The 27500-nt window shown below is 40.7% G+C and overlaps 2 non-coding genes across 2 annotated transcripts; both read right to left on the bottom strand.

Annotated features, from left to right (window-relative positions):
- Positions 1 to 59: 59 nt before the first annotated feature.
- Positions 60 to 131, bottom strand: trnap-agg (transfer RNA proline (anticodon AGG)). The gene has a single exon. It is a non-coding gene; the product is annotated as a tRNA-Pro (tRNA).
- A 109-nt stretch (positions 132 to 240) lies between these two features.
- On the bottom strand, positions 241 to 312 carry trnap-cgg (transfer RNA proline (anticodon CGG)). Its single transcript has one exon. It is a non-coding gene; the product is annotated as a tRNA-Pro (tRNA).
- Positions 313 to 27500: the final 27188 nt, after the last annotated feature.

The raw sequence follows: 27500 nt of genomic DNA, 5'->3' as shown, positions 1-27500 counted from the left end.
AAGGCTTCGGCAGAAAAGACGTGGATGGCGGGCCCTTAATAAACCGGCGTTAGAAGACAGGGCTCGTCCGGGATTTGAACCCGGGACCTCTCGCACCCTAAGCGAGAATCATACCCCTAGACCAACGAGCCACACTCTGCAGGTCATCTGGCCTCATCTGAAATCAGATCTCACTCTGCACAAGGCTTCTGAAGAAAAGTCGTGGACGTCAGGCCCTTTATAAACCGGGGCAAGAAGTCAGGGCTCGTCCGGGATTTGAACCCGGGACCTCTCGCACCCGAAGCGAGAATCATACCCCTAGACCAACGAGCCGACCCCTGCTGGTGGTCCATCAGAATTCACTTTGTGTATGGCTTCAGATGTGAGGCACTGTCAGACTTCCAGCGTCCGCGACTGACTAATTCTTAAAGAGGACTCGCATGGGTGCATGGTTGGATTGAATCCGAACTTATTTGAGTTGTTGACTTTAGGCAGCAGAGTGTGCCTGACTTCTTACTGCGGCCAGGTGAGTACTTTATGCTTTATCTTCCCCCTGCGAAGAATGATAGACTGGAGTGCGTAAGACAATAGGGGGCACGGCAAAGCATCGCATGATCACGTGAGCCAAGTCACCTTTATTTACACATCCTTTTATACAGTGCAGATTGTTTCAATGCAGCTTTACAGTCATAAACAGGAAAATAATTCAAATTCAAAATGTTTATTGTCATATGTACAGACAGAAAGCATGTTTCCCTGTGCAATGAAATTCTTACTTTGCCGTCCATGGTAAATGTCACAAAAAAAATAAGATAAATATATAAATATAAAAAGAGCAAGCAAATAAATAAAAACATTTCAAAGTACTTAAGAGTAAAGTAGTAAAGTGAGGTAGTGCAATCCTGATAATGTAAAGTGGGGTAGTGCAGTCCTGATAGTGTAAAGTGCGGTAGTGCAGTATGTAAACAATTGTTCATGTGATGTTGTGATAGTAGAGTCCTATTTGCTGTTTAGTAGTCTTATGGCAGAGGGAAAGAAAGAGTTCTTCATTCTGGAAGTCCTGCATTTCACACTTCTGTACCTCCGTCCTGAGGGTAGAAGTGTGAACAGTCCATGTTGGGGATGGGAGGGGTCTTTGATGATTGCAGCAGCACTTCTGTGGACTCTGCGGTGGTAAATGCTCTGCAGAGAGGGTAGTGGAGCCCTGGTAATCTTCTGCGCAGTCTTCACCACTCTCTGCAGGCGTTTGCGGTCCTTGACAGAGGTGCTGCCATACCACACAGTGATGCAGCTGGTCAGGACACTCTCAATGGTGCAGCTGTAGAAGTTGCTGAGGATCTTGGGCGACATGCCAAACCTCCTCAGCCTCCTCAGAAAATACAGCCGCTGTTGAGCCTTCCTGACCAGCTGTGTGATGTGCGGTGTCCAATTGAGGTCCTCCCTGATGTGGACACCCAAGTATTTAAAGTTGCTCACCCTCTCCACTTCAAGCTCCCGGATGAACAGTGGCAGAGGCGTACTCCTCTCCTTCCTCATGTCCACTATCATCTCCTTTGTCTTGTCTGTGTTGAGGGTGAGGTTGTTTTCTTCACACCATGACACCAGACTGGCCACCTCTCTCCTGTAAGCTGCCTCGTCACCGCCAGCGATGCGTCCTATCACTGCAGTGTCGTCCGCGAACTTCAGGATGATGTTGTCCTTGTGGGAGGCGACACAGTCGTAGGTGTACAGGGTGTAGAGGATGGGGCTGAGTACACAGCCATGTGGAGTGCCAATGTTGGTTATGGTGCTGGCTGAAGTCCTATTACCAATCCTGACAGACTGAGGCCTGCCAGTCAGGAAATCTAGGAGCCAGTCACAGAGGGTGGGGTGCAAACCAAGTATGGACAGTTTGTGGGTGAGTTTATGTGGGATAACCGTGTTGAAGGCGGAGCTGTAATCTATGAATAATATCCGTAGATATGAGTCCTTGTTTTCCAGGTGAGAGAGGGAATAGTGGACGGCAGCAGCGATGGCATCCGAGGTGGACCTGTTTGGCCGGTAGGCATACTGCAGGGGGTCGATGGTGTCCGATATGCTGCTCTGAATGTGGGCCAGCACCACTCTCTCGAAACACTTCATTATGATTGGAGTGAGTGCCACTGGCCTATAGTCATTCAGGCAGGTGGGTGGATTATTCTTAGGCAAGGGGATGATGGTCGTGTTCTTGAAACACAAGGGTACAATGCGCTGGCTGAGGGAGAGGTTGAAGATGGAGGTGAGAACTTCAACCAGCTCTTTGGCACATGCTCTGAGGGCCCGCCCAGGAATGTTGTCTGGTCCTGCTGCTTTGCGGGGGTTGATATTCCTCAGAGCTTTGTATACCTGAGTTATTGAGATGGTTGGTGGAGGGGAGGGGGTTTGGGTAATCCCGGTGTGTGCGAACCCCCTTTCTGCAGTGTTGCTGGGGGCCTCAAAGCGGGCGTAGAATGTGTTGAGGTCATCCGGTAGGCTGTCTGTTGAGGTGATGTTGTTGGTGGTGGTCCTGTATTCTGTGATGTGCTGCAGGCCTTGCCACATCCGCCCTGAATCAGCATTAGAGTAGAAGCTGTCCAGCTTCTCTCTGTACTGCCTCTTGGCTGCTGTGATGGCTTTTCTCAGTCCATACTTGGCAGCTTTGTACTCATTCACATTGCCTGATCTAAATGCAAGAGAGCGGGCACGCAGCATGTGACGTACCTGACTGTTTATCCAGGGCTTCTGGTTGGGAAACTTCCTGATTCGTATGGTGGGCACGATGTTATCAACACAAGTGCTGATGTACCCAGTCACATACTCAGCATAGTCATGTACGCTGACGGAGGAGTCCTCCACAGTAGCTCCAGCTTTAAACACATCCCAGTCTGTCAGAGCAAAACAGTCCTGCAGGGTGGTCTCGCTTTCCAGGGTCCAGAGTTTGATCTGTTTTGTGACAGAGTGTGCTTGTTTCAGTCTTTGTCTGTAAGCAGGGTACATGAACAAAGAAATGTGGTCCGAGTGTCCGAAGTGGGGGCGGGGTGCAGCCCTGTATGCACCACGTATGTTGCTATAGACATGGTCAAGAGTGTTTTTATCACGGGTGGGAATGTCCACATGCTGGTGGTATTTGGGGAATACAGTCCTTAAACTACACTGGTTGAAGTCACCAGCAACAATAAAAACAGCGTCAGGATGAGCCGTTTCTAATGCGCTGATGACGTCATGCAGTTTGCCGAGTGCTGCTGAGGAGTTGGCACGCGGAGGGATGTAAACAGCGGCCAAAAACACAGCAGTAAATTCCCTCGGCAGATAATAAGGACGGCACCGCAGCAGTAAAAACTCCACATCTGGTGAACAGTGTTTGTCAGCAGTCCGTATATCTTCACACCATGAGTTGTTTACAAACACACACACGCCTCCCCCTTTCGTCTTACCGGACGCGGCTGTTCGATCGCCTCGGTGAACCGAGTGAGTCTGTAGCTGAATGGCGTTCTCTGGGACTTTGTCTGAGAGCCAGGTCTCGGTGAAAATCAGGGCACAGCAGTCTCTGATTTCCCGATGGGTTGTAATCCTGCCCTGTAGCTCGTCCAGTTTGTTTTCTAGAGACCGCACATTCGCTAGCAGGAGGCTGGGTAGCGGTGGTCGGCTAGCGCGAGCTTTTAGTCTAGCATGAAGCCCTCCCCTCTTGCCTCGCTTGCGTCGCCGTCTCCGAAGCACTCTCCTGGGATCAGCGAACTCACTCGAGACCGGTGCTTCGTGGTCCTCGGGGAAGTTTCGGTGGTGACTCTGTGGGCGAACAATGAGTTGCAGCTCCAGCGGAATAGAACTACTAAAATCAATGTTTTGTGAGTTGGCGATGTCCAATAATGCCTGTCTGTTGTATGTTATCAGTGCATGGCATTTGTGCACTGCAGAAAAAACGAAAAGCACACAAAACATAAGAAAAGTCCGACATTTAAGTGTGGAGCGAGCAAACACGTCTGCCGCGGAGGGTGCCATGTCCCAAATAAGGGATTTGTGATATAATGATCCATGATGCAAGCAGAATTCAACTGTGCTGTAATTCAGCTCCCCAAAAGACAATAGTGTCATTATTCTGCTGAGGTTTGTTTCATAACTGTGTAAAGTTCTTTGACTATGAAACAAATTAAATTCAGCTATAAAGAAGCTATGCAGAAAACAGCAGTTTCTTTGTCCAGCTCATTAGGGCCCAAGCCCTGAAAGGGCGCAGAGCCCTATTGTTCTTCTAAGGATTATTAGGGCCCAAGCCCTGAAAGGGCGCAGAGCCCTATTGTTCTTCTAAGGATTATTATTATTAGGGCCCAAGCCCTGAAAGGGCGCAGAGCCCTATTGTTCTTCTAAGGGTTTTTATTATTATTAGGGCCCAAGCCCTGAAAGGGCGCAGAGCCCTATTGTTCTTCTAAGGATTATTATTATTATTAGGGCCCAAGCCCTGAAAGGGCGAAGAGCCCTATTGTTCTTCTAAGGATTATTATTATTATTAGGGCCCAAGCCCTGAAAGGGCGAAGAGCCCTATTGTTCTTCTAAGGATTATTTGTTATTAGGGCCCAAGCCCTGAAAGGGCGAAGAGCCCTATTGTTCTTCTAAGGATTATTTGTTATTATTATTTATTATTATTTTTTTACGCGACTATTTGGGCATTTTTGGGGCCCTTCCCGTGCTCGAAAACTCTTGAAACTTTGCACACGCATCAGAATGCGCGGCCATCAGGGCCGGGCTGAGGCTGGGACCCGGGCGTGGCAGGGGGGCTCGACAGCGCCCCCTAAAGTGGGCTCTGAAAACGTGGTCTATAAATCAAACCGACTTGCACGTACATATATGAAACTCGGTACACATATAGAGCTCATTGGGCCGAACAACTTTCGTGCTCTAAGTTATGTGTCAGCCCAACAGGAAGTGAGCTATTATGGGTTGTTGAACGCATGCTGTGGAACGCATGCTTTGGAATTTGCGATACTCCTCCTAGACGATTCACCCGATCAGCACCAAACTCGGTCAGCGTGAAGTCAACACACTGAGGATGCCAAATTGCGAGCAACTTTTTGATATCTCAAACGGTTTGGCCGTGGCGAAGAGACGAATTTATTGCGAGAAAAGGGAAACAGGAAGTGTGTTATAACTTCTGCATACATTAATTCATTTTGATGAAACTTCAGATGTGTGTTCGTTGTAAGAGGCCGATCACATGGATATGACTTTTGTGAGTCAAAGTTATAGCGCCACCAACTGGCAGCAGGAAGTGTGTCACTTTCAAAATTGCTTTAAATCCCCATCTTATTTTCACCCGATTTACTTCAAACTTCATCAGTATTATGTCAAAACATGGCAGATATAGACATATAAATGGATTCCTGATTCTAGAAAAACTGTTGTCATGGCAACGTGTCAAAGTCTAATAATCTTTTTTGGTGTTTTTGAGACTCTTCACATGCTTGAAATTGCATGAAACTCAACACACACATCAGACATGCTGTCCAGAAGATGCAAGCAAAGATTCAGAAACGGGCGTGGTAGAGGGGCTCAGTAGCGCCATCTTTTGTCCAAAGTGGGGGGTTAGTTTTATCTACATTCACCAAACTCGGTATATATATTGTACTTTTCGAGCCGGACAACTTTCTAATTTACTGTCATTAGCTCTGACCAACAGGAAGTCAGATAATTTGGTTGGAAGATAACAAGAAGTCGAAAGCGAGCTCTGAGTTTTTACCCTCTCCTCAAAAGCGATTCATTCAATCTCCTCCAAACTCGGACAACATAAAGTAAATATACAGAAGATGCTAAAATGCGAACGGTTATTGGATATCTCAAACGGTGTTCCCGTAGCAAAAGCCTAAAAAAGATAAAATAAGCACACAAGTGCCTGGTTCATAAATAAGGCTATACTCCCACCTGCTGGTTATTCTATATAGCACACAGTTTTTTTTGTTTTTTTTTTGTTCAACACTTATGCTCTCACTTAAATGACCAGTAGAGGGCAATATTGTATAAGTTTTCAAGCAAAAAACCTTGCCTCTGTGTGTGTGTGAGAATGGTTTTCTAGCCTGGTGGGGACTAAAACCTGAATGCACACAGACTCATGGGACTTCCCAATGGGTACAAAAGCTTATAAATCAGACAGAAGGAGTTCTTTTGAAAATGTAAAAATGCAGAAAGTTTTGTGTGATGGGTAGGTTTTGGGGTAGGAGCAGTGTAGGAGGACAGAATATGGTTTGTACAGCATAAAAACCATTATGTCTATGGTGAGTCCCCAAACAGATAGTGAACCAGACATGAGTGAGTGTGTGTGTGTGTGTGTGTGTGTGTGTGTGTGTGTGTGTGTGTGTGTGTGGGGTGGGGGGGGGGGATGGGCTGAACTGATAAGAGTTGCCTGCAGCATACTTTAGCATTACTAGTGTGTGTGTGTGTGTGTGTGTGTGTGTGTGTGTGTGTGTGTGTGTGTGTGTGTGTGTGTGTGTGTGTGTGTGTGTGTTCTTTTTTCTAGCCTGGTGGGGACTTCAACCTGAATGCACACAGACTCATGGGGACACGTGTCACTGATTTCTACAGTGAGTGTGTGTGTGTGTGTGTGTGTGTGTGTGTGTGTGTGTGTGTGTGTGTGTGTGTGTGTGTGTGTGTGTGTGTGTGTGAGAGAGAGAGAGCCACTCTTCTGTCTAAAAAGATTACCTCTCAATGCTGTGCTTTGGCCTGCATTAAAGGATTAAACATATTATTCTGGGTTTGAATAAAAAAAATCATGTATAAAACCAGTTTATTTGTAGGGCATTGACAATATTGTTTTATATAATTAGTTAAATAATTGTGTTAATACCAATAATTATTAATAAAAATATATAAATATAAAAAAACATTACTAACAAAAGAAAAAACACATTTAATTGTCTTTAAAAAGAAAAGGAAAAAATAAGTAGTGTGTGTAACTTAAAAATGAGAAGAATAATGCCTTTTGTTTAAGGACAAAAATGAGAACCAATGAGCTACCGGCATATAGAATAACCAGAAGGTGAGAGTGTAGCCTTATTTAGTAACCAGGTTGGATATGTCCTAGGAACACTGTTTTGAAGATAAAACTATTGTTGTTATTGCAAAACAGTGTTTTCAGACAGTGAAATAAAAACAATGATCTCTCACTGTTTAGATTTTGTGTCTGTCATTCCCCTTCCCCCTCACTCTCCCTCTCTCAGGATCACTCTATGTGTGTGTGTGTGTGTGTGTGTGTGTGTGTGTGTGTGTGTGTGTGTGTGTGTGTGTGTGTGTGTGTGTGTGGAGGGGGTCTCTCTCACTCTGTGTGTCGCCTTGTTTCTTGTTTTTCATAATTTAACCATTTCATATCATAGGCTATCAGCAATATCTATCACTTTATTGTGAAAAATAAGTTTTAAAAAATGTATTATATATATATATATATATATATATTGAGCTGCAAAAAATACATTTGCACATAATTGAAAGTGATGTCCTAATACTTTTAATTGTTTTCTATAACATGGGCTTTAAAGAAGGTCATGCGCTGTGTTTGCAAAGATCACGTATGACACCTCTTTAAACTAATTATTTATTGATAAAATTCAAATGGATAAAAAAAAAAAATTCACATGATCTTATAAAAGTGGCTGTTTATAATAAACTTCTATAAATTTTATGCACGCATATTACTCTTACCTGACACTGATATTAAAATCATTGTTGCGGTCTCTGTGATTTGGCTTAATATAACTTCAGCATTTGGACAGTATTCTGCACTCATTTGAAATTGACATTTGACATCACCTGACATAAAATTAAAGAATAAAATATAATTGATCTCAGAGATGTGAGTGTTGTGGTTCCTGGTCATAGCAGCACCAGTTGCTGCAGTTAATGAGGTGAATTCAAATGAATTTGACATAGTCCCATTATCTATTTTTTCCCATATTAAATGCCTATTGCATGCTGTGCACAGTTAAGCTGATGCCACCGGGGTGGCGGTGCCCCCGGCTTGGGCCCGTCATCGCTGCTCGCAGCTTTAATTATTATTTATTATTATTTTTTTACGCGACTATTTGGGCATTTTTGGGGCCCTTCCCGTGCTCGAAAACTCTTGAAACTTTGCACACGCATCAGAATGCGCGGCCATCAGGGCCGGGCTGAGGCTGGGACCCGGGCGTGGCAGGGGGGCTCGACAGCGCCCCCTAAAGTGGGCTCTGAAAACGTGGTCTATAAATCAAACCGACTTGCACGTACATATATGAAACTCGGTACACACATAGAGCTCATCGGGCCGAACAACTTTCGTGCTCTAAGTTATGCGTCAGCCCAACAGGAAGTGAGCTATTAGGGGTTGTTGAACGCATGCTGTGGAACGCATGCTGTGGAATTTGCGATACTCCTCCTAGACGATTCACCCGATCAGCACCAAACTCGGTCAGCGTGAAGTCAACACACTGAGGATGCCAAATTGCGAGCAACTTTTTGATATCTCAAACGGTTTGGCCGTGGCGAAGAGACAAATTTATGGCGAGAAAAGGGAAACAGGAAGTGTGTTATAACTTCTGCATACATTAATTCATTTTGATGAAACTTCAGATGTGTGTTCGTTGTAGGAGGCCGATCACATGGATATGACTTTTGTGAGTCAAAGTTATAGCGCCACCAACTGGCAGCAGGAAGTGTGTCACTTTCAAAATTGCTTTAAATCCCCATCTTATTTTCACCCGATTCACTTCAAACTTCATCAGTTTAATGTTAAAACATGGCAGATATAGACATATGAATGGATTCCTGATTCTTGAAATACTGTTGTCATGGCAACGTGTCAAAGTCTAATAATCTTTTTATGTGTTTTTGAGACTCTTAGCATGCTTGAAATTGCATGAAACTCAACACACACATCTGATTTGCTGTCCAGAAGATGCAAGCAAAGATTCAGAAACGGGCGTGGTAGAGGGGCTCAATAGCGCCATCTTTTGTCCAAAGTGGGGGGTTAGTTTTATCTACATTCACCAAACTCGGTATATATATTGTACTTTTCGAGCCGGACAACTTTCTGATTTACTGTCATTAGCTCTGACCAACAGGAAGTTAGATAATCTGGTTTGAAAATGAGAAAAAGTTGAAAGCGAGCTCTGAGTTTTTACCTTCTCCTCAAAAGCAATTCATTCAATCTCCTCCAAACTCGGACAACATGAAGTAAATATACAGAAGATGCTAAAATGCGAATGGTTATTGGATATCTCAAACGGTGTTCCCTTAGCAAAAGCCTAAAAAACACAAAATAAGCACACCAGTGCCTGGTTCATAAATAAGGCTATACTCCCACCTGCTGGTTATTCTATATAATCACAGTTTTTTTTTCTTTTTTTTTCTCAACACTTATGCTCTCATTTAAATGACCAGTAGAGGGCAATATTGTATAAGTTTTCAAGAAAAAAAACCTTGCCTCTGTGTGTGTGTGTGTGTGTGTGTGTATGTGTGAATGTTTTTTTAGCCTGGTGGGGACTTAAACCTGAATGCACAAAGACTCATGGGGACTTACCAATGGGTACAAAAGCTTATAAATCAGACAGAATGAGTTCTTTTGAAAATGTGAAAATGCAGAAAGTTTTGTGTGATGGGTAGGTTTAGGGTAGGAGCAGTGTAGGAGGACAGAATATATGGTTTGTACAGTATAAAAACCATTAAGTCTATGGTGAGTCCCCAGAAAGATAGCACACCAGAGACCAGACATGTGACTCTGACTGTGTGTGTGTGTGTGTGTGTGTGTGTGTGTGTGTGTGTGTGTGTGTGTGTGTGTGTGTGTGTGTGTGTGTGTCTGATGGGGGATGGGTGCCAGTTGCATTTTGATGAGGAAAAGATTAGCTCTTTTATTGCTGTGTGCTTTGGCCAGCATTAAAGGATAAATATATATATATATATATATATATATATATATATATATATATATATATATATATATATATATATATATATATATATATATATATATATATATATATATATATATATATTTCTGGGTTTGAATAAAAAAATGGAAAAAGTATGGAACCAGTTAATTTGTAGAGCATTGACAATATCGTTTTATATAATTAGTTTCGTAATTGTGAAAATACAAATATAAAAAGACCTTTAGATAAATACTAAAGTCAACTCGGTCAACATGAAACAAAGGACACTGAAGATTTGACAGGCATTGACAATATTTTTTATATAATTAGTTTAATAATTGTGTTAATACAAAGAAGGTGGGAGTATAGCCTTATTTATGAACACGGCTGGATAAGTCTTTGAGAAAAATGTATAAAAATAAAACACTTGGCTAGTTTTATCTATAGTCACCAAACACAGAAAGAATAAAAATGTAAAATGAATGTACTTTTTGTATTTTTTTTATCAATATATTGGTTTTCTTTAACATTTTGTATTTGAAGATTAATTCTTAAAACTAAAATACTAACATAAAAAAAACACATTTGAGTTTCTTTTTCAAATAATTTTCTCCGACCATTTAGATTTTATTATTATTTTTTGTTTAAAATCTTGTTCAATATTCATGTTTTTCTAGCCTGGTGGGGACTTCAACCTGAATGCACACAGACTCATGGGGACTCGTGTCACCTAAATTGAGGTCCCAATGGGTACAAAAGCTTATAAATCACACAGAATGAGTTCTTTTGAGAATGTAAATTTAAATTTTTGTTTCAAACCTTGTTCAATCGGAATCAGTCTATGCCTCTCTCTTTCTGTCTGTCCTTACCCCCCCCCCCCACTCTCTCAGGCTCACTCTGTGTGTGTGTGTGTGTGTGCGTGAGTGTGTGTGTGTGTGGTGGGGGGGGTCTCTCTCACTCTGTGTGTGTGTGTGTGTGTGTGTGTGTGTGTGTGTGTGTGTGTGTGTGTGTGTGTGTGTGTGTGTGTGTGTGTGTGTGTGTGTGTGTGTGTGTGGTGGGTCTCTCTTACTCTGTGTGTGTGTGTGTGTGTCACCTTGTCTCTTGATTGTCATAATTTAACGCTTTTATATCATAGGCTATCACAAATAGCTATCACTTTGATGTGAAAAATAAGTTAAAAAAACCACACAAAATATAACATATCTTTAAAAAATATACAGGCCTTCTGGACTTACAAAATTGTGCATGTATATTACTCTTACCTGACACTGATATTAAAATCTTTTTTGTGGATTCTGTGATTTAGATTTATTTATTTATTTATATTTTTAAAAATATTGAATGCCACACATATTAAAATAAAAACATGCATGCTTTTTACTGCATAAGACTGGTGAACAAACAGAAGCTACGGTAGGTCAAAAACACAAAGAGAAGTGTAAGGATAATACAACTTCAGCATTTGGACAGTGTTCTGCACTCATTTTGAAATTGACATTTGACATCATCTGACATAAAATTAGTGAATAAAATGTAATTGATCTCATAGATGTGACTGTTGTGGTTCCTGGTCATAGCAGCACCAGTTTCTGCAGTTAATGAGGTGAATTCAAATGACTTTGACATAGTCCTTTTATTTTTTCCCATATTAAATGCCTATTGGCCTTCTGCGCACAGTTAAGCTGATGCCACCGGGGTGGCGGTGCCCCCGGCTTGGGCCCGTCATCGCTGCTCGCAGCTTTAATTATTATTATCTTTTCGCCTTTTGGGCATTTTTGGGGCCTTTCCCATGCTCGAAAACTCTTGAAACTTTGCACACGCATCGGAATGCGCGGCCAACAGGGTCGGGCAGAGGCCTTTGCCCCGGGCGTGGCAGGGGGGCTCAACAGCGCCCCCTTGAAAAACTGGGTCTATATATTAAACACACTTGCACGTACATGTATGAAACTCAGTACACTTATAGATCTCATCGGGCCAAACAACTTCCGCACTCATAGTCATAAGCTTCGCCCAACAGGAAGTGAGCTATTATGGGTTGTTCGGAAAACGCATGCTCTGGAATTTGCGATACTCCTCCTAGACGATTCACCCGATCAGCACCAAACTCGGTCAGCATGAAGTCAAGACACTGAGGATGCCAAATTGCGAGCAACTTTTTGATACCTCGAACGGTTTGGCCGTGGCGAAGAGACAAATTTATGGCGAGAAAAGGGAAACAGGAAGTGTGTTATAACTTTTGCATACATTAATTCATTTTGATGAAACTTCAGCTGTGTGTTCGTTGTAAGAGGCCGATCACATGGATATGACTTTTGTGAGTCAAAGTTATAGCGCCACCAACTGGCAGCAGGAAGTGTGTCACTTTTGTCCAAAGTGGGGGGGTTAGTTTTATCTACATTCACCAAACTCGGTATATATATTGTACATTTTGAGCCGGACAACTTTCTAATTTACAGTCATTAGCTCTGACCAACAGGAAGTCAGATAATTTGGTTGGAAGATAACAAGAAGTGGCAAAGCGAGCTCTGAGTTTTTACCTTCTCCTCAAAAGCGATTCATTCAATCTCCTCCAAACTCGGACAACATGAAGTAAATATACAGAAGATGCTAAAATGCGAACGGTTATTGGATATCTCAAACGGTGTTCCCGTAGCAAAAGCCTAAAAAACACAAAATAAGAACACAAGTGCCTGGTTCATAAATAAGGCTATACTCCCACCTGCTGGTTATTCTATATAGCACACTGTTTTTTTTTTTTTTTTTTTTTTTTCAACACTTATGCTCTCCCTTAAATGTCCAATAGAGGGCAATATTGTATAAGTTTTCAAGCAAAAAAACCTTACCTCTGTGTGTGTGTGTGAATGGTTTTCTAGCCTGGTGGGGACTTAAACCTGAATGCACACAGACTCATGGGGACTTCCCAATGGGTACAAAAGCTTATAAATCAAACAGAATGAGTTACTTTGAAAAGGTGAAAATGCAGAAAGTTGTGTGATGGGTAGGTTTAGGGGTAGGAGCAGTGTATGAGGACAGAATATATGGTTTGTACAGCATAAAAACCATTACATCTATGGTGAGTCCCCAGAAAAAGATAGTGAACCAGACATGAGTGTGTGTGTGTGTGTGTGTGTGTGTGTGTGTGTGTGTGTGTGTGTGTGTGTGTGTGTGTGTGTGTGTGTGTGTGTGTGTGTGAGGGGCAGGGGGGTGAAGGGGGGTGTTGTGGATGGGGGGATGGGCTGAGCTGATTTGAGTTGCCTGCAGCATACTTCAGCATTACTACTGTGTGTGTGTGTGTGTGTGTGTGTGTGTGTGTGTGTGTGTGTGTGTGTGTGTGTGTGTGTGTGTGTGTGTGTGTGTGTGTGTGTTGTTCTAGCCTGGTGGGGACTTCAACCTGAATGCACACAGACTCATGGGGACACATGTCACTGTAGGGGCCTAAATTGAGGTCCCAATGGGTACAAAAGCTTATAAATCATACAGAATGAGTTATTTTGAAAATGTAAAAATGCAGAAAGTTTTGTGAAATGGGTAGGTTTAGGGGTAGGGGCAGGAGGACAGAATATATGGTTTGTAAAGCATAAAAACCATTACGTCTATGAGTCCCCAGAAAGATAGTGAACCAGACATGAGTGTGTGTGTGTGTGTGTGTGTGTGTGTGTGTGTGTGTGTGTGTGTGTGTGTGTGTGTGTGTGTGTGTGTGTGCGTGTGCGCTAAAAAGATTACCTCTCAATGCTGTGCTTTGGCCTGCATTAAAGGATTAAACATATTATTCTGGGTTTGAATAAATAAAGTAATGTATAAAACCAGTTTATTTGTAGAGCATTGACAATATTGTTTTATATAATTAGTTAAATAATTGTGTTAATACAAATAATTATTAATAAAACATATAAATATTTAAAAAAAATTGCTAACAAAGGAAAAAACACATTTAATTGTCTTTTTCAACAAAAAGTAATTGGTGTGTGTAACTTAAAAATGAGAAGATTAATGTTTAAGGACAAAAATGATAACCAATGAGCTACCGGTATATAGAATAACCAAAAGTTGGAAGTGTAGCCTTATTTAGTAACCAGGTTGGATATGTCCTAGGGAACACTGTTTTGAAGATAAAACTATTGTTGTTATTGCAAAACAGTGTTTTCAGACAGTGAAATAAAAACAATGTTCTCTCACTGTTTAGATTTTGTGTCTGTCATTCCCCCTCCCCCCTCACTCTCAGGATCACTCTATGTGTGTGTGTGTGTGTGTGTGTGTGTGTGTGTGTGTGTGTGTGTGTGTGTGTGTGTGTGTGTGTGTGTGTGTGTGTGTGTGTGTGTGTGTGTGTGCTTGTTTTTGTGACATATCAGGACAAAAATGTGTATAATAACATGTGTATGACATAGGTATTACAGAAAATGGTGACATATCAGGACATTACCCCATGTCCCCACTTTTCAAAATGCTTATAAATCACACAGGATGAGTTTTTTTGAAAAAGTAAAAATGCAGAATGTTTCCTGTGATGGGTAGGTTTAGGGATAGGGGCAGTGTAAGGGGATAGAAAGTACGGTTTGTACAGTATAAAAACCATTACGCTTATGGAATGTCCCCACAATTCACAAAAACAAACATGTGTGTGTGTGTGTGTGTGTGTGTGTGTGTGTGTGTGTGTGGAGGGGGTCTCTCTCACTCTGTGTGTGTGTCACCTTTTCTCTTGTGTTTTCATAATTTAACCCTTTCATATCATAGGCTATCACAAATATCTATCACTTTATTGTGAAAAATAAGTAAAAAACTAAAACATATATTATATCTTTAATTAAATACTGGTCTTCTGAACTTACAAAATTTTGAGCTGCAAAAAATATATTTGCACATAATTGAAAGTGATATCCTAATACTTTTAATTGTTTTCTATAACATGGGCTTTAAAGAAGGTTATGTGCTGTGTTTGCAAAGATCACGTATGACACCTCTTTAAACGAATTATTTATTGATAGAATTCAAATGGATAAAAAAAAATGTTTTTCACATGATCTTATAAAAGTGGCTGTTTATAATAAACTTCCATAAATTATATGCACGCATATTACTCTTCCCTGACACTGATGTTAAAATCATTGTTGCGGTCTCTGTGATTTGGCTTAATTTATTTTTAAGAGAAGTGTAAGGATAATACAACATCAGCATTTGGACAATATTCTGCACTCATTTTGAAATTGACATTTGACGTCATCTGACATAAAATTAATGAATAAAATGTAATTGATCTCAGAGATGTGAGTGTTGTGGTTCCTGGTCATAGCAGCACCAGTTGCTGCAGTTAATGAGGTGAATTCAAATGACTTTGACAAAGTCCCTTTATTTATTTTTTCCCATATTAAATGCCTATTGGCCTGCTGTGCACAGTTAAACTGATGCCACCGGGGTGGCGGTGCCACCGGCTTGGGCCCGTCATCGCTGCTCGCAGCTTTAATTATTATATATTATTATTTTTTTTACCGACTATTTAGGCATTTTTGGGGCCTTTCCCGTGCTCGAAAACTCTTGAAACTTTGCACACGCATCAGAATGCGCGGCCATCAGGGCCGGGCTGAGGCTGGGACCCGGGCGTGGCAGGGGGGCTCGACAGCGCCCCCTAAAGTGGGGTCTGAAAACGGGCTCTATAAATCAAACACAGTTGCACGTACATATATGAAACTCGGTACACATATAGAGCTCATCGGGCTGAACAACTTTCGTGCTCTAAGTTATGCGTCAGCCCAACAGGAAGTGAGCTATTATGGGTTGTTCGGAAAACGCATGCTCTGGAATTTGCGATACTCCTCCTAGACGATTCACCCGATCAGCACCAAACTCAGTCAGCATGAAGTCAAGACACTGAGGATGCTAAATTGCGAGCAACTTTTTGATATCTCAAACGGTTTGGCCGTGGCGAAGAGATGAATTTATGGCGAGAAAAGGGAAACAGGAAGTGTGTTATAACTTCTGCATACATTAATTCATTTCGATGAAACTTCAGCTGTGTGTTCGTTGTAAGAGGCCGATCACATGGATATGACTTTTGTGAGTCACAGTTATAGCGCCACCAACTGGCAGCAGGAAGTGTGGCTTTTGTCCAAAGTGGGGGGGTTAGTTTTATGTACAGTCACCAAACTCGGTATATATATTGTACATTTCAAGCCGGACAACTTTCTAATTTACAGTCATTAGCTCTGACCAACATTAAGTCAGATAATTTGGTTGGAAGATAACAAGAAGTCGAAAGCGAGCTCTGAGTTTTTACCTTCTCCTCAAAAGCGATTCATTCAATCTCCTCCAAACTCGGACAACATGAAGTAAATATACAGAAGATGCTAAAATGCGAACGGTTATTGGATATCTCAAACGGTGTTCCCATAGCAAAAGCCTAAAAAATACAAAATATGGACACAAGTACCTGGTTCATAAATAAGGCTATACTCCCACCTGCTGGTTATTCTTTATATCACACTGTTTTTTTTTTTGTTTTTTTCAACACTTATGCTCTCACTTAAATGACCAGTAGAGGGCAATATTGTATAAGTTTTCAAGCAAAAAAACTTGCCTCTGTGTGTGTGTGAATGATTTTCTAGCCTGGTGGGGACTTAAACCTGAATGCACACAGACTCATGGGGACTTCCCAATGGGTACAAAAGCTTATAAATCAAACAGAATGAGTTCTTTTGAAAAGGTGAAAATGCAGAAAGTTGTGTGATCGGTAGGTTTAGGGGTAGGAGCAGTGTAGGAGGACAGAATATATGGTTTTTACAGCATAAAAACCATTACGTCTATGAGTCCTCAAAAAGATAGCGAACCAGACATGAGTGTGTGTGTGTGTGTGTGTGTGTGTGTGTGTGTGTGTGTGTGTGTGTGTGTGTGTGTGTGTGTGTGTGTGTGTGTGTGTGGAGGGGGGATGGGCTGCAGCTTATACCTGCAGCTTACTGTGTGTGTGTGTGTGTGTGTGTGTGTGTGTGTGTGTGTGTGTGTGTGTGTGTGTGTGTGTGTGTGTGTGTGTGTGTGTGTCAGTCACTTTCTCTCGATGGTAATAATTGAACCGTTACATAACATAGGCTAATACAAATGTAAAAAATAAGTTAAAAAAATAAAAAAATACTTTTGAATTAAATACAGGTTTCCTGGACTTACAAAATATTGCCCTGCAAAAGATAACTTTGCACATATTTGAAAATGACCTATTATATCCTATTACATTAGAATTCATCTATAATTAAATTACATCATAGGTGTGGCTTGAAACTTTTCCCCACCGTTTAGACTTTACTATTATTGTTTTGCTGAAAAATATGTTTAATCTAAATCTCACTTTGCCTCTCTCTCTCTCTCTCTCTCTCTCTCTCTCTCTCTCTCTCTCTCTCTCTCTCTCTCTCAGTATGTGTGTGTGTGTGTGTGTGTGTGTGTGTGTGTGTGTGTGTGTGTGTGTGTGTGTGTGTGTGTGTGTGTGTGTGTGTGTGTTTGTAGGGGGATGGTGCCAGCTTCATTTTGATTGTGAAAAGATTAGCTCATTGCTGTGTGCTTTGGCAAGCATTAAAGGATAAAAAAATATATTATTCTGGGTTACAATAAAATTATAGAACCAGTTAATATGTAACAATAGAAAAAACACATTTGAGTTTCCTTTTCAAACAATGAAGTTTGTGTAACCTAAAAATAAGCAGATTAATGCCTTTTATTTGTGGACGAAAATGAGAGTAAATGATAGAGAATAACAAGAAGGGGGGAGTATAGCCTTAGTTATGAACCAGGTTGGATATGTCCTTGAGAACAACGTTTTGAAGATAAAACTATTGTTATTGCAAAACAGTGTTTCCAGACAGTGAAGAAAAAAAAAACCTTCTCCCACTGTTTAGATTATTATTGTTTTGTTTGTTTCAAATCTTGTTTCTTTCGGAATTAGACTCTGCCTCTCTGTCTGTCATTCCCCTCCCCCCTCCCTCTCCCTCTCTGAGTTTCACTCTGTTTGGGTTGGTTTGTGTGTGTGTGTGTGTGTGTGTGGAGGGGGTCTCACTCTTTGTGTGTATCACCTTGTCTCTTGATTGTCATAATTTAAACCTTCATATCACAAATAACTATCACTTTAGTGTGAAAAATAAGTTAAAAAAAAAAAAAAAAAAAAAAAAAAAATATATATATATATATATATATATATATATATATATATATATATATATATATATATATATATATATATATATATATATATATATATATATATACTATATCTTTAATTAAATACTGGCCTTCTGAACTTACAACATTTTGAGCTACAAAATATACATTTGCACATAATTGAAAGTGACCCATTATATCCTAATACATAAAAAAAAAAATCTATATTTAAATTTCATAATAGGTGTGGCTTGTGGTCATAGGGGTACCAGCTGCTGTGATACATGTGGCATATTAGAGCAATTTTCAAATATTCTCCTGTTTAAATGCATATTGCCTGTCGTGCACATTCTCAGCGGTATAAAAACATGCTGCATGTTTTAGAGAGGTCGACTTTGACCAGTAAATATGGCATATTCAGATGACTTTGATATCGTTATTTTAAATTTAATTACATTTAAACATTTAAAAGTGGCTGTTTATAATACACTTCCATAAAATGTATGCAGGCATATTCCTCTTACCTGACACTGATATTAAAATAATTTTTGCGATTTCTGTGATTTGGCTTTATTTTTTTATTATTTTTTATTTAAAAAAAATATTGAATGCCACACATATTGAAATAAAAACAAGCATGATTTTTGCTGCATAAAATTGGTGAACAATCACAAGCTATGGTAGGTCAAAAACACATAAAGAGAAGTGTAAGGATAATACAACATCAGCATTTGGAAAGTATTCTGCACTCATTTTGAAATTGACATTTGACATCATCTGACATAAAATTAATGAATAAAATGTAATTGATCTCATAGATGTGACTGTTGTGGTTCCTGGTCATAGCAGCACCAGTTGCTGCAGTTAATGAGGTGAATTCAAATGACTTTGACATAGTCCCTTTATTTATTTTTTACCATATTAAATGCCTATTGGCCTGCTGTGCACAGTTAAGCTGATGCCACCGGGGTGGCGGTGCCCCCGGCTTGGGCCCGTCATCGCTGCTCGCAGCTTTAATTATTATTATTATTATTTTAACCCGACTATTTGGGCATTTTGGGGGCCCTTCCCATGCTCGAAAACTCTTGAAACTTTGCACACGCATCAGAATGCGCGGCCATCAGGGCCGGGCTGAGGCTGGGACCCGGGCGTGGCAGGGGGGCTCGACAGCGCCCCCTAAAGTGGGGTCTGAAAACGTGGTCTATAAATGAAACACACTTTCACGTACACATATGAAACTCGGTACACATATAGAGTTCATCGGGCCGAACAACTTTCGTGCTCTAAGTTATGTGTCAGCCCAACAGGAAGTGAGCTATTATGGGTTGTTCGGAAAACGCATGCTCTGGAATTTGCGATACTCCTCCTAGACGATTTACCCGATCAGCACCAAACTCGGTCAGCATGAAGTCAAGACACTGAGGATGCTAAATTGCAAGCAACTTTTTGATACCTCGAACGGTTTGGCCGTGGCGAAGAGACAAATTTATGGCGAGAAAAGGGAAACAGGAAGTGTGTTATAACTTTTGCATACATTAATTCATTTTGATGAAACTTCAGCTGTGTGTTCGTTGTAAGAGGACGATCACATGGATATGACTTTTGTGAGTCAAAGTTATAGCGCCACCAACTGGCAGCAGGAAGTGTGTCACTTTTGTCCAAAGTGGGGGGGTTAGTTTTATCTACATTCACCAAACTCGGTATATATATTGTACATTTCGAGCCGGACAACTTTCTAATTTACAGTCATTAGCTCTGACCAACAGGAAGTCAGATAATTTGGTTGGAAGATAACAAGAAGTGGCAAAGCGAGCTCTGAGTTTTTACCTTCTCCTCAAAAGCGATTCATTCAATCTCCTCCAAACTCGGACAACATGAAGTAAATATACAGAAGATGCTAAAATGCGAACGGTTATTGGATATCTCAAACGGTGGTCCCGTAGCAAAAGCCTAAAAAACACAAAATAAGAACACAAGTGCCTGGTTCATAAATAAGGCTATACTCCCACCTGCTGGTTATTCTCTATATCACACTGTTTTTTTTTTTGTTTTTTTTTTCAACACTTATGCTCTCACTTAAATGACCAGTAGAGGGCAATATTGTATAAGTTTTCAAGCAAAAAAACCTTACCTCTGTGTGTGTGTGTGAATGGTTTTCTAGCCTGGTGGGGACTTAAACCTGAATGCACACAGACTCATGGGGACTTCCCAATGGGTACAAAAGCTTATAAATCAGACAGAATGAGTTCTTTTGAAAAGGTGAAAATGCAGAAAGTTGTGTAATGGGTAGGTTTAGGGGTAGGAGCAGTGTATGAGGACAGAATATATGGTTTGTACAGCATAAAAACCATTACATCTATGGTGAGTCCCCAGAAAAAGATAGTGAACCAGACATGAGTGTGTGTGTGTGTGTGTGTGTGTGTGTGTGTGTGTGAGGGGCAGGGGCAGGGGCAGGGGTGGGGGGGTGAAGGGGGGTGTTGTGGATGGGGGGATGGGCTGAGCTGATTTGAGTTGCCTGCAGCATACTTCAGCATTACTACTGTGTGTGTGTGTGTGTGTGTGTGTGTGTGTGTGTGTGTGTGTGTGTGTGTGTGTGTGTGTGTGTGTGTGTGTGTGTGTTGTTCTAGCCTGGTGGGGACTTAAACCTGAATGCACACAGACTCATGGGGACTTCTCAATGGGCACAAAAGCTTATAAATCATACAGAATGAGTTCTTTTGAAGAAAGTTTTGTGATGGGTAGGTGCAGTGTAGGAGGACAGAATATATGGTTTGTACAGCATAAAAACCATTACGTCTATGCTGAGTCCCCAAAAAGATAGTGAACCAGACATGAGTGTAAGTGTGTGTGTGTGTGTGTGTGTGTGTGTGTGTGTGTGTGTGTGTGTGTGTGTGTGTGTGTGTGTGTGTGAGAGAGAGAGAGAGAGAGAGAGAGAGAGAGAGAGAGAGAGAGAGAGAGAGAGAGAGAGAGAAACTTTTCTGTCTAAAAAGATTATCTCTCAATGCTTTGGCCTGCATTAAAGGATTAAACATATTATTCTGGGTTTGAATAAAAAAATAAATGTATAAAACCGGTTTATTTGTAGGGCATTGACAATATTGTTTTATATAATTAGTTAAATAATTGTGTTAATACAAATAATTATAATTAAAAAAATATAAATATAACAAAAATTACCCCCCCTCTCCCTCTCTCAGGATCACTCTCTCTGTGTGTGTGTGTGTGTGTGTGTGTGTGTGTGTGTGTGTGTGTGTGTGTGTGTGTGTGTGTGTGTGTGTGTGTGTGTGTGTGTGTGTGTGTGTGTGTGTGTGTGTGTGTGTGTGTGTGTGTGTGTGTGTGTGTGTGTGGAGGGGGTCTCTCTCACTCTGTGTGTGTGTCACCTTGTCTCTTGTTTTTTCATAATTTAACCCTTTCATTTCATAGGCTATCACAAATATCTATCACTTTATTGTGAAAAATAAGTAAAAAACAAAAACATATATTATATCTTTAATTAAATACTGGTCTTCTAAACTCACAAAATTTTGAGCTGCAAAAAATACATTTGCTTATAATTGAAAGTGATGTCCTAATACTTTTAATTGTTTTCTATAACATGGGCTTTAAAGAAGATCATGTGCTGTGTTTGCAAAGATCACGTATGACACCTCTTTAAACTAATTATTTATTGATAAAATTCAAATGAATTAAAAAATAAAATTTACATGATTTTATAAAAGTGGCTGTTTATAATAAACTTCCATAAATTTTATGCACGCATATTACTCTTACCTGACACTGATATTAAAATATCAATGATATTAAATTATATTATGATATTATATGATATTAAAATCATTGTTGCGGTCTCTGTGATTTGGCTTAATTTATTTTTAAGAGAAGTGTAAGGATAATACAACTTCAGCATTTGGACAGTATTCTGCACTCATTTTGAAATTGACATTTGACATCACCTGTCATAAAATTAAAGAATAAAATGTAATTGATCTCAGAGATGTGAGTGTTGTGATTCCTGGTCATAGCAGCACCAGTTGCTGCAGTTAATGAGGTGAATTCAAATGACTTTGACATAGTTTACATTTGACTTTATTTATTTTTTCCCATATTAAATGCCTATTGCCTGCTGTGCACAGTTAAGCTGATGCCACCGGGGTGGCGGTGCCCCCGGCTTGGGCCCGTCATCGCTGCTCGCAGCTTTAATTATTATTATTATTATTTTAACCCGACTATTTGGGCATTTTCGAGGCGCTTCCCATGCTCGAAAACTCTTGAAACTTTGCACACGCATCAGAATGCGCGGCCATCAGGGCCGGGCTGAGGCTGGTACCCGGGCGTGGCAGGGGGGCTCTACGGCGCCCCCTAAAGTGGGGTCTGAAAACGTGGTCTATAAATCAAACACACTTTCACGTACATATATGAAACTCGGTACACATATAGAGCTCATCGGGCCGAACAACTTTCGTGCTCTAAGTTATGTGTCAGCCCAACAGGAAGTGAGCTATTATGGGTTGTTCGGAAAACGCATGCTCTGGAATTTGTGATACTCCTCCTAGACGATTCACCCGATCAGCACCAAACTCGGTCAGCATGAAGTCAAGACACTGAGGATGCTAAATTGCGAGCGACTTTTTAATATCTCAAACGGTTTGGCCGTGGCGAAGAGACGAATTTATGGCGAGAAAAGGGAAACAGGAAGTGTGTTATAACTTTTGCATACATTAATTCATTTTGATGAAACTTCAGCTGTGTGTTCGTTGTAAGAGGCTGATCACATGGATATGACTTTTGTAAGCCAAAGTTATAGCGCCACCAACTGGCACCAGGAAGTGTCCCTTTTTTCCAAAGTGGGGGGTTAGTTTTATCTACAGTCACCAAACTCGGTATATATATTGTACTTTTCGAGCCGGACAACTTTCTAATTTACAGTCATTAGCTCTGACCAACAGGAAGTCAGATAATTTGGTTGGAAGATAACACAAAGTGGAAAGCGAGCTCTTAGTTTTTACCTTCTCCTCAAAAGCGATTCATTCAATCTCCTCCAAACTCGGATAACATGAAGTAAATATACAGAAGATGCTAAAATGCGAACGGTTATTGGATATCTCAAACGGTGTTCCCGTAGCATAAGCCTAAAAAACACAAAATAAGCACACAAGTGCCTGGTTCATAAATAAGGCTATACTCCCACCTGCTGGTTATTCTATATATCACACTGTTTTTTTTGTTTTTTGTTTTTTCAACACTTATGTTCTCCCTTAAATGACCAGTAGAGGGCAATATTGTATAAGTTTTCAAGCAAAAAAACTTGCCTCTGTGTGTGTGTGGGTGAATGGTTTTCTAGCCTGGTGGGGACTAAAACCTGAATGCACACAGACTCATGGGGACTTCCCAATGTGTACAAAAGCTTATAAATCAGACAGAATGAGTTACTTTGAAAATGTGAAAATGCAGAAAGTTTCCTGTGATGGGCAGGGGCAGTGTAGGAGGACAGAATATATGGTTTGTACAGCATAAAAACCATTACGTCTATGCTTGAGTCCCCAAAAAGAGTGAACCAGACATGAGTCTGTGTGTGTGTGTGTGTGTGTGTGTGTGTGTGTGTGTGTGTGTGTGTTGGGAGGAGGGGGGGGGGATCGGGGGGATGGGCTGAGCTTATAAGGGTTGCCTGCAGCATACTTCAGCATTACTACTGTGTGTGTGTGTGCGTGTGTGCGTGTGCGTGTGTGTGTGTGTGTGTGTGTGTGTGTGTGTGTGTGTGTGTGTGTGTGTGTGTGTGTGTGTGTGTGTGTGTGTGTGTGTTATTTTTTCTAGCCTGGTGGGGACTTCAACCTGAATGCACACAGACTCATGGGGACATGTGTCACTGATTTCTACAGTGTGTGTGTGTGTGTGTCTGTGTGTGTGTGCCACTCTTCTGTCTAAAAAGATTACCTCTCAATGCTGTGCTTTGGCCTGCATTAAAGGATAAAACATATTATTCTGGGTTTGAATAAAAAAATAAATGTATAAAACCAGTTTATTTGTAGGGCATTGACAATATTGTTTTATATAATTAGCTAAATATTTGTGTAAATACAAATAATTATTAATAAAAAATATATAAATATAAAAAAACATTACTAACAAAGGAAAAAACACATTTGAGTGTCTTTAAAAAAAAAAAAAAGTAGTGTAACTTAAAAATTAGAAGATTAATGCCTTTTGTTTAAGGACAAAAATGAGAACCAATAAGCTATTGGTTTGATTTTGTGTCTCTGTCACAACCCTCCCCCCCCCCCCCCCTCTCAGGATCACTCTATGTGTGTGTGTGTGTGTGTGTGTGTGTGTGTGTGTGTGGAGGGGATCTCTCTCACTCTGTGTGTGTGTGTGGGGGGGGGGGGTCTCTCTCACTCTCTCTCTCTGTGTGTGTGTGTGTGTGTGTGTGTGTGTGTGTGTGTGTGTCACCTTGTCTCTTGTTTTTTCATAATTTAACCCTTTCATATCATAGGCTATCACAAATATCTATCACTTTATTGTGAAAAATAAGTAAAACAAAAACATATATTATATCTTTAATTAAATACTGGTCTTGTGAACTTACAAAATTTTGAGCTGCAAAAAATACATTTGCACATAATTGAAAGTGATATCCTAAATACTTTTCTATAACATGGGCTTTAAAGAAGGTCATGTGCTGTGTTTGCAAAGATCACGTATGACACCTCTTTAAACTAATTATTTATTGATAGAATTCAAATGGATAAAAAAAATTTTTTCACATGATCTTATAAAAGTGGCTGTTTATAATAAACTTCCATAAATTATATGCACGGATATTACTCTTCCCTGACACTGATATTAAAATCATTGTTGCGGTCTCTGTGATTTGGCTTAATTTATTTTTAAGAGAAGTGTAAGGATAATACAACATCAGCATTTGGACAGTATTCTGCACTCATTTTGAAATTGACATTTGACATCATCTGACATAAAATTAATGAATAAAATGTAATTGATCTCATAGATGTGAGTGTTGTGGTTCCTGGTCATAGCGGCACCAGTTGCTGCAGTTAATGAGGTGAATTCAAATGACTTTGACATAGTCCCTTTATTTATTTTTTCCCATATTAAATGCCTATTGGCCTGCTGTGCACAGTTAAACTGATGCCACCAGGGTGGCGGTGCCACCGGCTTGGGCCCGTCATCGCTGCTCGCAGCTTTAATTTTTTTTATTTTTTGTTATTATTATTATTATTATTTATTATTTTTTTACGCGACTATTTGGGCATTTTTGGGGCCCTTCCCATGCTCGAAAACTCTTGAAACTTTGCACACGCATCAGAATGCGCGGCCATCAGGGCCGGGCTGAGGCTGGGACCCGGGCGTGGCAGGGGGGCTCGACAGCGCCCCCTAAAGTGGGGTCTGAAAACGGGGTCTATAAATCAGACACATTTGCACGTACACATATGAAACTCGGTACACATATAGAGCTCATCGGGCCGAACAACTTTCGTGCTCTAAGTTATGCGTCAGCCCAACAGGAAGTGAGCTATTATGGGTTGTTCGGAAAACGCATGCTGTGGAATTTGCGATACTCCTCCTAGACGATTCACCCGATCAGCACCAAACTCGGTCAGCATGAAGTCAAGACACTGAGGATGCTAGATTGCGAGCAACTTTTTGATATCTCAAACGGTTTGGCCGTGGCGAAGAGACGAATTTATGGCGAGAAAAGGCAAACAGGAAGTGTATTATAACTTCTGCATACATTAATTCATTTTGATGAAACTTCAGCTGTGTGTTCGTTGTAAGAGGACGATCACATGGATATGACTTTTGTGAGTCAAAGTTATAGCGCCACCAACTGGCAGCAGGAAGTGTGTCACTTTCAAAAATGCTTTAAATCCCCATCTTATTTTCACCCGATTTACTTCAAACTTCATCAGTATAATGTCAAAACATGGCAGATATAGACATATAAATGGATTCCTGATTCTTGAAATACTGTTGTCATGGCAACGTGTCAAAGTCCAATAATCTTTTTAGGTGTTTTTGAGACACTTAGCATGCTTGAAATTGCATGAAACTCAACACACACATCTGACATGCTGTCCAGAAGATGCAAGCAAAGATTCAGAAACGGGCGTGGTAGAGGGGCTCAGTAGCGCCATCTTTTGTCCAAAGTGGGGGGTTAGTTTTATGTACATTCACCAAACTCGGTATATATATTGTACATTTCGAGCCGGACAACTTTCTAATTTAAAGTCATTAGCTCTGACCAACAGGAAGTCAGATAATTTGGTTGGAAGATAACAAGAAGTCGAAAGCGAGCTCTGAGTTTTTACCTTCTCCTCAAAAGCGATTCATTGAATCTCCTCCAAACTCGGACAACATGAAGTAAATATACAGAAGATGCTAAAATGCGAACGGTTATTGGATATCTCAAACGGTGTTCCCGTAGCAAAAGCCTAAAAAATACAAAATATGGACACAAGTACCTGGTTCATAAATAAGGCTATACTCCCACCTGCTGGTTATTCTATATATCACACTGTTTTTTTTTTTTTTTTTCAAAACTTATGCTCTCCCTTAAATGACCAGTAGAGGGCAATATTGTATAAGTTTTCAAGCAGAAAAACGTGCCTCTGTTTGTGTGTGTGAATGGTTTTCTAACCTGGTGGGGACTTAAACCTGAATGCACACAGACTCATGGGGACGTCCCAATGGGTACAAAAGCTTATAAATCAGACAGAATGAGTTACTTTGAAAATGTGAAAATGCAGAAAGTTTCCTGTGATGGGCAGAGGCAGTGTAGGACAGAATATATGGTTTGTACAGCATAAAAACCATTATATCTATGCTGAGTCCCCAAAAAGATGGTGAACCAGACGTGTGTGTGTGTGTGTGTGTGTGTGTGTGTGTGTGTGTGTGTGTGTGTGTGTCTGTGTGTGTCTGTGTGTGTGTGTGTGTGTGTGTGTTGGGAGGGGGGGGATGGGCTGAGCTTAGCTGATAAGGGTTGCCTGCAGCATACTTCAGCATTACTACTGTGTGTGTGTGTGTGTGTGTGTGTGTGTGTGTGTGTGTGTGTGTGTGTGTGTGTGTGTGTGTGTGTGTGTGTGTGTGTGTGTGTGTGTGTGTGTGTGTTATTTTTTCTAGCCTGGTGGGGACTTCAACCTGAATGCACACAGACTCATGGGGACACGTGTCACTGATTTCTACTGTGTGTGTGTGTGTGTGTGTGTGTGTGTGTGTGTGTGTGTGTGTGTGTGTGTGTGTGTGTGTGTGTGTGTGTGTGAGCCACTCTTCTGTCTAAAACAATTATCTGTCAATGCTGTGCTTTGGCCTGCATTAAAGGATTAAACATATTATTCTGGGTTTGAATAAAAAAATAAATGTATAAAACCAGTTTATTTGTAGGGCATTGACAATATTGTTTTATATAATTAGTTACCCCCCCCCCCTCCTCAGGATCACTCTGTGTGTGTGTGTGTGTGTGTGTGTGTGTGTGTGTGTGTGTGTGTGTGTGTGTGTGTG

This window comes from Pseudorasbora parva, chromosome 22, assembly GCF_024679245.1.
Source record: "Pseudorasbora parva isolate DD20220531a chromosome 22, ASM2467924v1, whole genome shotgun sequence".
Classification (NCBI taxonomy): Eukaryota; Metazoa; Chordata; class Actinopteri; order Cypriniformes; family Gobionidae; genus Pseudorasbora; species Pseudorasbora parva.
This window is presented reverse-complemented; position numbering and strand designations above follow the sequence as displayed.